This window comes from Ursus arctos, unplaced genomic scaffold, assembly GCF_023065955.2.
Source record: "Ursus arctos isolate Adak ecotype North America unplaced genomic scaffold, UrsArc2.0 scaffold_4, whole genome shotgun sequence".
NCBI lineage: Eukaryota > Metazoa > Chordata > Mammalia > Carnivora > Ursidae > Ursus > Ursus arctos.
Window position 1 is genome coordinate 9,561,421 of NW_026623056.1, and position 15,770 is coordinate 9,577,190.

The window sequence follows — 15,770 nt, forward strand, 5'->3', positions numbered from 1 at the left end:
TTATTTTATTTTCTTGACACTTGAAAAATTAGAGGCACTGGCATCATTTTAAATCAAAAATGCATTTTACTCCTCTCCTATGCAGATTTCCCTTGTACAGTCTGCATCTGTGTTATGTACAAAACTTCTGTCGACGTTGTCTCAGATCCACACTCAGCATACACAATATAGGTCAGCGTGGCTTATAACCCATTCAAGGTGCAGATCAGACAATCGTGCTCCTTGGGAGTACATCTGAAACGAATTTTGAAAGGTCTGGAGGTTTTGTTTGGCAAAGAATTGAGCAAGAAACCTCTTGGGCTTCTTCTCAGGAATTTTCCTGAAGGAAATCTTTTTTTGTGTGTGTATGTGACATTTAGAAATGAAAGTCAAACACTAAACCTTTGGTAAGGTCCACAGTTTTCTTTATCTGGATTAGTTCATATTCAGAACATCTGAAGAACGATATGGGTATAATGCATATTCTAGAAAAAGATCAATGTTAGGAGGCTAGTTCCTTCACACAATAAAAGTATTCTTTTGACAACATGATAGCTAGGGGTCTAATTTATTATTAATAAAAATTATAGCTACCATGTTTTGAATTTTCACTGTGTTCCAACAGTCCTTTAATCCCCACAAGAAAACTGAGATCCCGTTTTTACAGCTCTGAACCCAAGAGATTAAAAAACAACAGCAACACAACAACAAAATGCCTTTTATTCTTCTGTACAACCCTATGAAACTGATGTTTTTATAGGTAAAAAATGACCAAATATCACAATCTCATATGATTCAACTTAAATAATAAAGTGAGGCTATCAGCAATAAATACACTTCTGGATTTCCCCTATACTTATTTTTTTTGCTTGTAGCCTAAATGTATTATTATTTAACTGCTGGCTGCTAGTCTTATTAAGACCACATATCACATCAAAATAGTGATGGTAATGACGTTAGTAAAGAGATGAATTATTCTTGTATTTCTTATTGCTTCCTTAGTTTTTTTTTTTTTTTTAATAATTTAAACACTACTTATATGTGGCCACCACCTTGGGTGAAGATCTTATCTAAATGAATTACGATGCAATGAATAGAAGTAAATACAGACATGATGCATTTTATTTTTACTGATGGACATTAAGTAGTCCATAACTTTTGCCTGTGTTTATTAGTGATTGTTAATGTACAATTATGCTAAAGATGTTCTGCATTATAAGTAAAAACATATGCTGCACATTTGCATCCGAAAAATATTATACAATGTCCCAAATGCAAAATATACTGCCATGCATACTTGGCTCTCTATTTGACCCACATATAAAGCTATTCATCAACTCAAGAAAACTTCATTGAAATTCCAGTCACTGTAGTTGTGGAAACAAAGCAAAATAAGACATGGCTCCCATCCTCAGGGTGCCAAAGAGAAATTTCATAACACAAATGTACTTTCGTGCATTACCCAATAACAGAAAATTTTGAAAAGTTAGAACTGTATGAACATGAAATTATATGCCTTTTAGGCGGTGAACTTCTTGCCTCTGGAATTCTTCATTGTTTCATCCATTTTGTTCTTCCAACAAAATTCCAAATAAGTACCTGTGATTGGTGAAAGCATTGTCTTAGGTGCCAGTGAAACAAAGAAAAACACAAATTAAGGTGTGATATTTACCCAGATGGTGCTCACTTTTCAGGGAAGGCAGTGTAATGCTGTGAAAAGAAAATGGATTTGGGATCAAACAGATTTAAGTTTGAATCCCAGTTGCTTCATATATAATCCACGTATCACTAGATAATTGCCTGCTTGAGTCTTTACATCCTTTGCAGTGAGGTAGGAATAATACTACTTTGCAGATTGGTAGTTTTAAAGGTCGAGTACAAATGCCTTGTTTCCACCAATAAAACAAACAAATAGGATCTTAGTGTTATGGCCAGAAGATACTTCGTTGGGACGTTACTTCTTTGTAACAAACGATGTAACTAGGATGGTGACTACAGGTGCCTCTTCTTTTTATCAATAACTCTTCTCTCCTTACTACTCTCATGTATACCACGCTGAGAGTATATAGCTCAAAATATTACTTTTTAAAAGATTTTATTTACTTATTTTTGCAAGAGAGAGAGCGCGTGCACACAAGCAGAAACAGAGGGAGGGGCACAGAGAGAAGCAGACTCCCCGCTGATCAGGGAGCCCGATGTAGAACTGGATCCCAGGACCCTGGGACCATGACCTGAGCCTAAGGCAGGTGCTTCACTGACTGAGCCACCCAGGCACCCTCAAAATATTATTTTGAATGGTACAATAAAATTGACTAAATCTTTTTCTATTAATGTTTTCTTACCTTTTAAAAATCTTTCCCTTTCATAGTTATATGGGCACATCATCTATGTTTTACAGACCAGACAATCCATATTTGATGATATTCTTTTTATTAAGTGCACTTTTGTCTATGTACAGTGAATAGCTATGTTTTTTACCCTGCCCTTTCTTAGATATAAATTTTTTCTTTGGTGAATTGAATGCAGCAATTGACAATTCTGAATTGCAAATTAAATTTTTATGGAATCTTGATGTCAAAGGGACAATTAGAGGTCACTTACACCATTGCGTGTGCAACATATGTTTTTCTGCCTATCTGTACTATTTTTTTCATGTGCCAAATTCATCTTATAAAGACAGATGTTAAAAGCCTGAGATAATGGATAGCACAGGTAATCTACACAGCAATTCAACCAGTGCTTTGCACATAATACCTTTAAAAACTGCCAACAACTAAAAACAACATTGATTAAACACTTACCATGTAGTAGGTAATCACTATCTGATTAATCAGCTTATATGCACTATGTTGATCATTACAACAATTACATGAGATAAGACTTATTTAAAACCCATTACAGAGATTAGGAAACTGAAGCTAACAAAAATTAAGACAATAGAATTAAGAAGCAGGTTAAGTAGGATAAAACAATGAAATGTAGAGCCCATCTACAGTGAGCAAGCGTTTAGCTTGGATCAGCTGCCTCTAGGCATTTTGAAAAGCTTGATGTCAATCAACTGTCTTCAATTATTGAAAAAATGACATTCAATCCCGAAGTTGTAAAGAAGTCTGGTCTTAAGAGAGTACGTTGTGTTCAAGAAGGCTGATGAAAGGCTCAAAATGCTTTCACAGCCCGTCTACTATCTAAAATTAGAACGCTGAGGAACTTATTCATAGGTTTGAAGTTCACTTATGAGATCTGTGGCCCAGTGAAAGCATTTCTGCTTCCACACCACAGCAACTGTGTGTCTCTTTACTGTACCTGGAGAGGTTATAAACTACTCTTGCAGGCAGCTTTTATGATAAAGCTCTCTAGGAAGACATCTTAATTTAACCGAGATCTGGGAAAGCTTGTAGATAGTGAAACCTCAGCATAACTTTCAAAGTGTAGGCTTTGCTGGAGAAGGTTCTCCATAAAATAAACAAAACTTTCCCAGCAGAATAAATAGCACATCCACAATGTAGATACTTTGCTTTCTAGCACTTTTCATAACTTCAAAACCCTTATTCAAATAAAATTTTGCAGATGATAAGCTAATTATTAAGCAGAGTAAGGGAATCACATCACATTGCAATCTGCAACCATCATATTTAATATCTTTTCAGCCCAAGTGTCTTGCAATAACAGAAATATGTATGTATGTATTTATATACATACATGTGTGCATATACATATATATGAATATATATCCACCTATTAGTCTATTTACTTAATTATATCTATTTGTATAGTATGTGTATATATTTTTTAAAAAACCCTAAAAAAACAAGAAAGGTACGATTTTGAGAAATTCCTGTAGATATAAAGACATGGAAACAATTCATAAAATAAATAGAAAAATCAAAAACAATAGCTGATATGTAGACTGGAGGAAATCACTATGAAAGAATTACAAGGAAAATAGAGTTACTAGAGCAATTCTAGAGAAATTACCTGCTCAGACTAAAGCAAGAACATGACCTAGACCAGTGGTCAGGATCAGCAACGGACTAACAGATTCAGAATAATGAGGTCAGTTGGGTTCACTCTGCTGTTCCTCTCCCCAGCAAATTCTGAAATCTAAGAGGGAGATGGAATACGAATGATATAAACAGGAACTCATGATACAGTCAGCCCATCAGCATTAGAGATATAGGACTTTCCCCTTGGTAACTTGAAACACTAAATAATGAAAGGATCCATAACCCTAGATGGAAAAATAGTCAGCCACGTTTTCAAATTTTACTATTCTCTGTAAATACGAAGAGATTGTACCTGGGATGTCAATCTGTGCTACTGGATAATGCAATTAAGTCTACACTGTGTCAGTTGGAAGCTTGACCAGACAACTCTTGAACACCAAATAATTCAGGAAAACTATAACCATTTAAAGAGCCAACCCTTAGACTTGGACCCATGATCCCCCACTTGAAAAGGTATCACACATTAAAGTTCCTGCCATGTTGCAATTTGTATATGGTCCCTATCAGGTACCACGAAACTTGTGCACAGCTTTTGTCCCATACCCTCAAAACAAGAGGCAACTATGTCTGAATGCCCAGATGCAGTGAAATTTTATGGATGCCAGCACCAGTGCCAACTCTTTTTTGAAGCGTGGCAAGGATTTGAGCTATAGAATCACTTACGGAACAGAAAAGAAACAATGATAAAATCAGTCCTTTCTCTAAGATATCATGAATGCAATAGAATCTTACATAATGAATTGCATTACAAGGTCTCTTTCTTACTTCTCTATGTTTCATTTTGTGGTTCTGACAGTACAATATTTGTGACTGAGAAATATTTTTTATATTAATTCATATTACTCTATTCATACATTTGTGTATATTTTGTTCTAACTTTAATATTCAGGAGGCCCAATGCTAATTCTTTACATTGGCAATTTGCTAGACATTGAGTGCCAAAATTTAGAATGGTTTTATATTTACAAAAATAATTAACATTTAATTAAAATCTTTATTATTATTTCATTTTATTTTAATTCCAGGGTAGTTAGCATACACTGTTATGTTAGCTTCAGGTATCCAATATAGTGATTCAACTGTTCCATTTATTATTCAGTGCTCATCAACATAAGTGTACTCCTAATCCTCTTCACCTGTTTCTCCAGACATGGACACATATAATAATAAATATATAGTAATCGTTGATATTTTTCCAACTTTAGACATACAAACACCTAGTGTTACATAAGTTTTCAACTTTATCTTTGTGAAGGCATATTTAGTAAGGTAGGGGTATGAAGCATAATGTATTTAGCAGTTTGTTAAATGGATGAAAAAATTTCAAATACTTAGGCATATAGTATATGATCCTCTGTCTGTACTGTTGTCCTGAATATCATAATTATTAAAAGAAGGCCTGAAGACAACAAATTCAATAAACAGAATTAGTACGTAAGACGAAAGATTCTATAGGGCAAACAAACACAAATGAATAATGGAAGGAGTATAATTAACATTCTCAGAGGACCTTGAGAGGGTTCACATCCAAAACACAAAAGTGGCTGTTGTGAAAAAAAAATTCAGGGTCTTGGAAATTACAGCTATGATCATCAGGATTAAAAAATACTAAGTGACTCGCAATGCCATGGCTCTTCAAAATCTTGTTTTCATTGCCATGATATATAGCTTCTTGCTTTTTCAATTCTCTAATACCATTTATTTAATTCTTGTTACATTAACCTCATGATATTGTAGGACTTCTGCTATTGCCCGTGATTATTGGCTTCCAGTGACTCTCTAAAAACTGATTACTATGATTTATTTAGGATGACCAGAAATACCAAGTCTTGACCAGAATATGCAGGAAATGTGACTGATAATTTAATATCTGGTCATATTAAATTTGCCATTTGGAACTTTATAGTAAAAACATAGAACAGGTCACCTTTCAACCATTTCTTCTCATGAACTTTTTGGGCCACAATCATTGTATTCCAAGAACATATTTCTTGTTTTTCACAAACTACTATCAGCAAGGGGGATAGGCAAGGGCTTTATGGGTGGTTTGAGAAATAAGTTTCCATTCACACAAAGCATTTCTGTCCCTCATTTGTTTAGTTCTTAAGAGTGACCTAGGAGAACATGACATAATCACAGCACAGTTTGTGGGGCTCTAGTTGCTAGAGTCAGAAGGGCTCTAGTCGACTCAAGTCTGAAGGGCTCATGGACATTACCAAAACACTGGCCTTGATAATTTGTGGCTGTAGGCATGACTACTTCTGGAGAACTGCTTTGTACATAATGTGGAACCTGTGAAAGGGGTAGGGTGACAATGTGGAGTACCCGTGTGGGGAATGCACAGAGTAAGGATACCTACTACCACTGCTACTCTTAGGTGACATAGATAAGAGGCAGCACTGTGGTTAGAACATGCACTGGTGAGAGTTGATGCATGAACCCAGAGATGTGGTTCACCCCAAGGATCATTAAAGAAATGTTGATAACCCAGAGCCCTGAATTGGTACTGAGTTTATTGCACTAACTGAAGACAAATTTTCAGTGCTTATGAGATATGTGTCTTCATATTCAGAGGCTAAATTTAGTAGTGTGCATAATTAATGTAAATAAAGTAGATATGGATATATACAGATGAAATTTTGGGTTTCCATAATAGAAATGAAACATTTAAAACTTCCACAGAAGAAAAAACAAGTTACCTACACGGAGACAAGGATTAAGTTGTCATCAGCAGTAGAAAATCATCACCATCACCCTGCCTAGAAATACTGACTTCAGGACATACTCCTCCAAATGAAATAAATTTAAGAAATAAGAGTGGAGATAAATGAAATAGCACTGGAAAGAGAAATTAGTTAAAATACATAATTACGGATACAAAATGTAAACATTATTTTTATACCAGCCCATACCTAAACCTCAGCACTTACGTTAGGCAAGATGCAGAAAACAGATGGATTGTTTGGGGGTGTGCGATTTGATGCAAGTGGATGTGCTGCGGTCAGTGTAATTTGATAAAATGAAATAGTAGTGACAACTGATCTAGAGCAGGCATTGACTATTTTTCAGCTACGTTTATAGGTTCATCCATTTCCGCTGAAAAAGCAATGGCTGAAATGAGATCCCTTAATCGAGCTGTACTACGCAGTGGTTAGCCACTTAGTGGTTAAAAGATTATGTAGTTGAGGAGTTGTAGAGCGAATATGTTCACAAGGGAGCACTATCATTTACTATTAGTATTTTATTCCTTCTTAATTCATTAGTAATTTATTAGCATTTTATTAGAGATGTTCTTTTCAATTTCCCAGCGTAGAGGACTGCTAAGATTTAGGGTGAAATTAACTTGGATAGTTTTATTCTAATAAAAGATTGCCCCCTCATTTTCTTTTCATTATTATCTTATAGAAAAGTTTACAATCAAGTGGGAAAATATCCTATGTATACATGAAATCAGAAATAAAAACACAAGGCCAGGCATGAAAACGGTTAAAAATGTTACCAAGTATGTTAAAGAGATAGGTACTTGCAATTTTAAGTTACAGCTCTCCTTTTATTCTCCATATTAACATTCATGATTTGTGACTCTTAGCAAGTATGGACTTTAAAAGTGTTATCAGGACTGGAATAGAACAGATATTATTCACTTCACTCCTCTCTTGCCCTCTGTGAATACTTAAACAAGATACTTTCATGCATCTAAAATGGACAGCACTGACTTATTTCTGTATTAGGAGGTTTCACATCTCCCGTATCTTTTGTATTCATTAGGTAACAATAACTTTCTAGTTGTCTCAAACAAGGCCTTTGCCATGATATAGTGTAGCTTCAATAAAGGCAGGGAAAGTCTTCTACGCCTAATTTAAGAACATGTATTTTATGTTTGTAGTTAGTGTTCCCTATGGTGTATGTTCAATAAAACTAGCTAAGCAACCATCTACTCAAAAAAAAGAAAAAAAAAAACACTACAAAGGACCATTCACTTGTAAAAATTTCTTCTATATAAATCTTTCTCATGGAGGCAGAAAGAAGAATAATAAGTAAATGGCTAAAATCTCTGTAAATATTTATTGTTAAATATGTATTTGGGGGGATAGCAGGTAGCTGACATTCTTTATTCTATTGAAAAATTACCACAGTTGTAACTCTTTTTAATGAAATATTTTTTGAAATGTGACATAATTCATAGCTGATTCACTCCCCATTGAGTAAAGCATATTTCATTAGTTCTTTATTTTATTATAAGAGGAAGTAAGTGGAGTTTTAATATTCTGTATACGAAAATTTATGCAATGCCATGGTCACCACACTCTTCTGCTCAGATTATATTAAAACAAATTTAATTGTCAGATTATATCACAAGTCAGTTAGCATAAAAATGAAATAGTATTATTATTTTATACAGATCACACTAACATAAATTAACTTTAACAAACAACCCTAGTTTTTACTTTATAATCTGGAAATATTGGGGTTGTACAGTACCATATTATAAAGAATTTGGTGAGCTCCTCAAAAGAAGATTTAAATGCCAGATTTAAAATCAAGGAGAGAGGGGAATTGAAACATCCATCTCCCTGAGGAATAACAAACTGGTGGAGAGCTGGGAAGATTTCTGATTTTCTCGGAATCACAAAATAGCTAGCAGATGTATTTTGTGCTGAGATAAGTCTCAAAAAAAAAAAAAAGTATTCATACGGTTTGGGTGTCTCTGCTGTGTAACAAACTAGCATGACACTTAGTGGTTTAAAGCAATGATGATTTATTATTTCTCATAAGCCTGTGGGTTGAATGGTGCTCAGCTGGGTGGTTCTCATGATGATCTCTCTTGGTGTGCCTCTTCACCTGAAGCCATCCGGGGTTTGGCAGGACTGGAGGATCTAACACAACCTCATTCAATATCTGGAGGCTTGCTGCTGGCTATTGGCTGGCCTCACTGTCTTTCCACATGGGCTCATCATTCGAGAGTCTAGTCCAGCTACTGTGAAGGAAGCATCTTAGTAGGGCAAAGAAGGAAGGTGGAGAATCTCCTGAGGCCTAGAATTTATGTCTCAGACTATCACCTGCCATATTCTATTAGTTAAAACAGTTACAAGTGCAGTCCAGATTGAAGTGGTAGGTAAATAGACTCCAGGTTTTGATGGAAGGAGCTACAAAATATTGTAGCAATTGTGTTTTCATCCAATCCACAGTGTCTCACTCTCCCTGTCTCTCTCTGTCTCTTTCTCTTCCACTGCCATTAACATATTAACAAACCGAAAGCTGGCTTAGTCTAATGCAGATGTTGGCCAACTTTTTGCACAAAAAATTCAATAGTAAATATTTCAGATTTTAAGGAGCCTTACATTCTCTATGATGTGTGAAACAAAGGCAGAAGAAAAATTATGAAATTTTCTTACCACCTACAGCCCATTGACAAGTCCTGGAAACAGGCAGAGTGACATTCCTCTAGGAACTCAACTGCCTTGATGTTAATACTTTGCTAAGGGCAAAAGGCAATCCTAGCCTGACCCCCTCAACCCCCACCAGGATCCTGTAAGTCCACTTTAACATATAAAAATTCCTTTGGAAACTTCCTTTCTCTTTAAACCCTTCCAAGATAAGTGTTGGCAGTCATCCCCCAAGCATATGGCCCACCAATATTCATCTGAAGGGTCTCATGACTACGGTTTTATTAGATGGTAATAAATGACCTTTTCCCAACAGTAGCTAGCCCCCTCAAGGTCCTGGCAACCTTGCCTCCAAAATTCCTTAGAGACTTACGCTATCACTAACTCTCTCCCAACTTGAGGGTATATAATGGGCCACTCCTCATGACCCTGGTGTAGATCTTTCTGCCCACAGGTCCTGTTCCTGTGCTTTAGTAAACCTCCATTTTGCACCAAAGATATCTCAAGAATTCTTTCTTGGTTGTCGGCTCCAGACTTCACCCCACCTCACCTCACTGATATCCCACAACCTCATCATCTATCACAACTATTCAACTCTACTGTTGTAGCTTGATAGCAGTCATAAATAATGCATAAAATAATTGGTTGACTGTATTACAGTAAAGTGTGATTTATCAAAACAGTAACTGGATTTGGCCCACAGGCAGTTTGTTGAACCCCGGTGTTGCAGGTTGAATTTTATTCTCTCTCCCCTACTTCTGAAGAAGTCTTAACTCTAGTACCTCAGAATGTGAAGTACTTTTTAGAAATTGGGTAGGCTCCTAATTCAATATGATTGGTACACTTACAGGAAGACGGTTGTATAAAGACCAGGACATGGGAGAACACCATTGATGATAAAGGCAGAACTTGGAGTCATATAGCTGCAGGCCAATCAATGCCAGAGGTTGCTAGCAAACCACCAGAAGTTAGGAAGAGTCAAGAAAGGATTCCCCTACAGATGTCAGATGAGCATAGCCTTGTGGACACCTTGATTCAGATTTCTAGCCTCAGAACTAAGGGAAAATAAATACCTGTTGTATTAGTCCACCTAGTTTATGGCACTTTGTTTCGGCAGCTTTAATATCCCTGGTCTTGTGTGTAATGTTGATGGATTGCGAATGTTATCCTTTTTTTTCCTACATCTTTTCTCTTTCCCACATAACATTTACATTTCAATAGAAATCTGAATGCATTTATTTGAAAATTTTCTTAAGCTATTTAATTTTTAGTAGCATTATAGTTTTTTGTGGGTTTGCTATTGGTTTGTTTGTTTGCTTGTTTGCTTGTTTTTTAATCCATAACAAAATTTTGTCTGGAGCCTCAATGCATAAAAAGTAAGCTAGGCATGTTTGAAGCTGGTATGGGAAGCCTGGAGTTTTACTTCTTAACTCTCCTTCTTATGTGTGTCTTCTCATCTCTTGAAGACTCATCAGTGAATACCAGAACCTTAGAGAACGGAGCTGAAAACAAATGTTGTAAAAGGAGAATTGTCGTGGAGAGTTTAGTCAATGGGGAGAAGACTCAGGGAGAATAGGGTCTATTCCAGGTCCTCAGGTTTCATCAGATAGACACATGGTCATCAGAGTCAGGCATGAAAAATGAGAACATCTGACCAGGTGTTCTAGTGAATGTATAAAAGTATACCAGGTTAAATAAAAAGGTGAAAAGTTTTATATTTTTTTCATAATTTACTAGATGTCATATATATCCATCCTTTTCTCTAATGAGAGATGTTAATTTCAACAATGGCTGCCCATATGCCAAGAGAAAGAATTAGGGAAGTCCCTCCAGTAGTGGATGTGTTCCTGGCAGTAACAATACTGTAAGGTGCATGGTTGCAAACCTAATTTATCGTTTCAACTGCTGACAATATGCTCCCTTAGCATTTTTTTTAAATGAAAACATGCTATTTTTAATCAAGGTCCTAGAGAATGCCATTCAGAGCCATGAGTATTATGCATTTAGAATTTTAAAAAATCCATTCTTCTTAATTATATTAGAGCAAATTCAGCCAGACAAGCTACTAGTAAAGATGTCACACATTTTTTGTCTAAAATTTGTCACACACTTTTTGTCTAAAATAAAAAGATTATCTATCAAACACAAATTTGGTTATGTAGTAGCCTTTGTTCCTTAAGCAAGGAAGGAAGCAATGCAGGTAATTTCACAATAGCCTGATATTGTTTTTGAAAAGTCATTTTATGTTTGCTTTTAGATTGAAGTCATGCCTTATTTCACAGATATCTTTGCTTTCATATAGTTGAGTTACTCCCTAACTATCAACATGGCTATGATTTCTTTTTCTCACTCATTTATCTAGCTTATTTCTGTATTACTGTCTTGCTTTTTTCCTTCTTCTTTAATGTTTTATTTTGCACATCCACTTACCACTGTTTGAGCAGGAACTGAAGAAACCACGGAAAGTACTATTAATATGAGATGAGTTAGGTGTGGATATGTATGTAGACATACAAATATCTGCAAAATGCTTTCTTTTTTTAAGATTTACTTATTTATTTTAGAGAGAGAGAGCACACGCACACACATGTGAGAGTGGGTGGAGGGGCAGAGGTAAAGGGAGAGAGAATCTCAAGCAGACTCTCCACTGAGTGGGAGCCCGACAGGGAGTTCCATCCCATGAGTCTGAGATCATGACCTGAACTGAAATCAGGAGTCTGCGGCTTAACCGACTAAGCCACCCAGGCACCCCCGTAAAATGCTTTCTAAGGCACAGTAATTGACTAAAATCAGCTCTATTTTAAGAGGGATAATTGTGCAGGAGGGCAAGTGAAGAAGGAAGGCATAGATAAAGTCAATTTGCACTCAAAACAAAATAGTCAAATATTTTATAAATTGGATTTTATTGATATCATTCTATGGATGTCTACTAAAAGTGCAAAAAAATTATGTTTGTTTAGATATACAATAACATGTAAATTCCTCTCTAATAGTCTGATTTTTCTATTTCTTAGGTGAACTCTCCTTTTTTCAAGAAAATTAGAAAAATCCCACATAGTCTTGCACTAGCTGTTAGCTCATTGCTCTCATTATTGCAAGCATTCCTGGCTCTCCACCCACCATGCTCTTAGGACTCACTGCCCCATATTTATCCCTATAGAAGTAAGAGTGCTATTGCTCAGTAATCAGAGAAATCAACATATGCATTTCTCAAAATTCAGGATATGGAACCATAGGAACATGGGTGTTTCCTATATTGATTATCATAGCATAGTATTGTTTTGAGATATTAAGCCCATATTCAATCATTCTCATATCTTTTTAAAATAACTTGAAATGACTTTCTTTTGCAACAATATTGTACATGAGACTCCCCCTACTCTGTCTCTCAAACTGAGGAATTCACAAATGATGATAAACAGTTTTATTTGGGACTGGAGAATGCAACCCCATGAGGTGGTAGATGTTATTTGGTCCCTTTTGTTCCTATATTTTCTAATAATGTAAGGGCTTATCAAATTTTTATAAAATATTGACAGGCAACATATGTCATTATTGTCATGTCATTCATAAATTTTATAGCATTCTCTATTGTATAAGGCTAAATGGAATGGAAATACTATGTTTACATTTTTAAATCACAGCAAAACATTTGTAAATACTCCTAAGCTCATTGCACTTGCTTGTCCTCACTTAAAGTAAGAACATGACATGTATTATTTATTGTTTTAAATTTAAGAATTACACATTCTCTGAAACATACAAAAATCAAATTGAGTTGAAATTGACTTTTTATACCTTCCTAGAACTAACAGCTGTAAAGAAGACCATCATCAAAATTAATTTGCAATGTTGTGGCTCTTTGATGCTATAAATGCATTGAAATACATTTAAAAAGCTAATTGAATTTTTAAAGACCTCTAGCAAGCCTCAGATCAGGTATTTTTCTATCAAATAAATAGGGAGCATCTAGGATAGAAAAGGAATTCAGGATGAAACCTAGTCATGAAACTCATAGCTTTAAAGGGCACATTTCTTTTAAAGAAGAAAAGATTTTGAAACACAGTTAGTTAGAATGTGTATTAATCCCATCAAAAGGTGTACTAAAAAGTTTTAAAGAGAAATATTCACTCCTGGAACTCTAGAAGTGGGAGTACAGAGGAATGTGTACTTTATACAGATCATTGTAACATTATCCTCTTGAGTCTGCACTGACAATTATTTGTTTATTTTCTTAAATTCCCCTAAGTGACTTTCTTTCTAGAAGTATGGCAAACTTGATATCCTTTGTCCCATTGAAAATCATCATCAATAAAAAAAAAATAACAAAACTTTTACTAAATCATCAGAAATGAATCCTCTGGAGCTATAAAGTGAAGAGGAAGAATGCTTGCTCTCTATATAGCTTTGTATACCTCTACCGGCCTTGGAAATTTGGTGACCCTCAAATTCAGTTTTGTTGGATATGCAAGGCCTTGAGAAGCAAGAGAAAAAAAAATCCTATGTTCAATGTGAAGATAAAGTACAAACAGGAGATCTTCCTTCAAAATTGGGACTGAAAAGAGCTATGGTTTCAGTAAAAGAATGAACTAGAATGAAAGCCAGTCTGAAGAAGAGGAAAGCCAAAACTGTGGAAAGAAATAAGATACTGACTATTCAACTTCCAAACGGGGTGGAGCAAATAAAGCCTCAACATAAAAGAAAGTAAATAGATGGACCTGGAGGGATTTATGCTAAGTGAAATGTCAGACAAAAAAAAAAAAAAATACCACATGATTCCTCTCATACATAGAATCTAAAAATAAAAGAGACAAAACAAAATAAAAACAGACCGACAGATACAGAAAACAAATTGTTGGTTATCGGAAGGGTAAGAGGTGGAGCCTGGGTAGGAATTAAGGGCAGGGCAGGGATTAATTAATGTTGGGCAAGGATTAAGACCTGTAAAACTCCAGGGGCACCTGGGTGGTGCAGTGGGTTAAGTGACTGATGCTTGGTTTTGGTTCAGGTCATGAGGTCTCAGGGTCCTGAGATCAAGCCCCCTGTACAGCTCTGCACTGAGCTTGGAGTCCGCTTGGGATTCTCTCTCCCTCTCCCTCTGCCCCTCCCGCTTGTGCACTCTCTCTCTGTCTCTCTCTCTCTCTCAAATAAATAAATAAATCTTAAAAAAAGCCCTACAAAATTCCAGTTATAAATGTAATGTACAACACAAGGAATATAGTCAATGATATTGTATTAACTTTGCATGGCTATGGATGGTAACTGAATTTATCATGGGGATCATTTTGAAATGCATAAAAAAATAAAATCACTATGATGCATACCTAAAACTAATAAAATATTCTATATCAATTATACTTTAATAAAATTAATCAATAAAAGAAAGCAAGCAGGGAACGAATCACAGAATAAGTTAAACAAATAGAAAGCCTAATATTTGGTGATAGGAGTAAATCTATATATACTAGAAATCATAATACATATAAATATATTAAAACTGGCAGTAGAAAAGAAAATTGTCAGAAAGGATTTAAAAGATTATTATATACCATATACAAGTGTGATACCCAGCTCATAAGAAAAAAAAAAAAGGATAAAAGACAAGAATGCAAAAATCATACAAGATAAAACTAATGAAATGAAACTTGGTATAGCCATATTAATACCAGGTAAAATAGAATTTATGGTTAAAACATAAGGAATTAAGAATATAAGTATATAATGATAGAAACTTTAGATTATTATAAGATATAAGATATAAACTTAAAGAACTTTTTATAGAATGAGTAAGAAAAATTTAAAAATTGACAAGGAAAAAAATAGAGAAATCTACCATCAAGTTAACAGATTAATGGAGATTAATATAACTGTATTATCTATATAAAATGATACATATATATTATACCTATACATTTACAAATGCACATATGATATGTAATATACATGGTCACATCATATATAATATATAATTGTGTGTATTATATATACAACTATATAAAATATTTATAAAATTTTTCATTGAATTTTAAAAAGTGTTGGTATATACAAATATTCTTTAATCAGTATGCAAATAGGTTAAAAATGAATATGAGGGAAAGAAAAAAGAAAAGAAAAAGCATTCGTTCAGGGGAAAAAATGCCCTGAAATTATAATTAAGATTAGAAAAACATTTAGAAATGGGCCATGAAGAAATTGTTACACTGAAAAGTGCCTGATTTTGCCTTCAAACGTTGTTTCTTCCAGCTTCATTTAATTCAATAATTCTTCCAGACTGTAGTGCTGTTAGAAAATTTCACCAACACCTACATGCCCTCTATTTTCTCTACCATTTTCTCAAGCATACTTTGAGAAGCCATGAAAAAAAAAAGTACACACACACACAAACCACACACAGAATGTA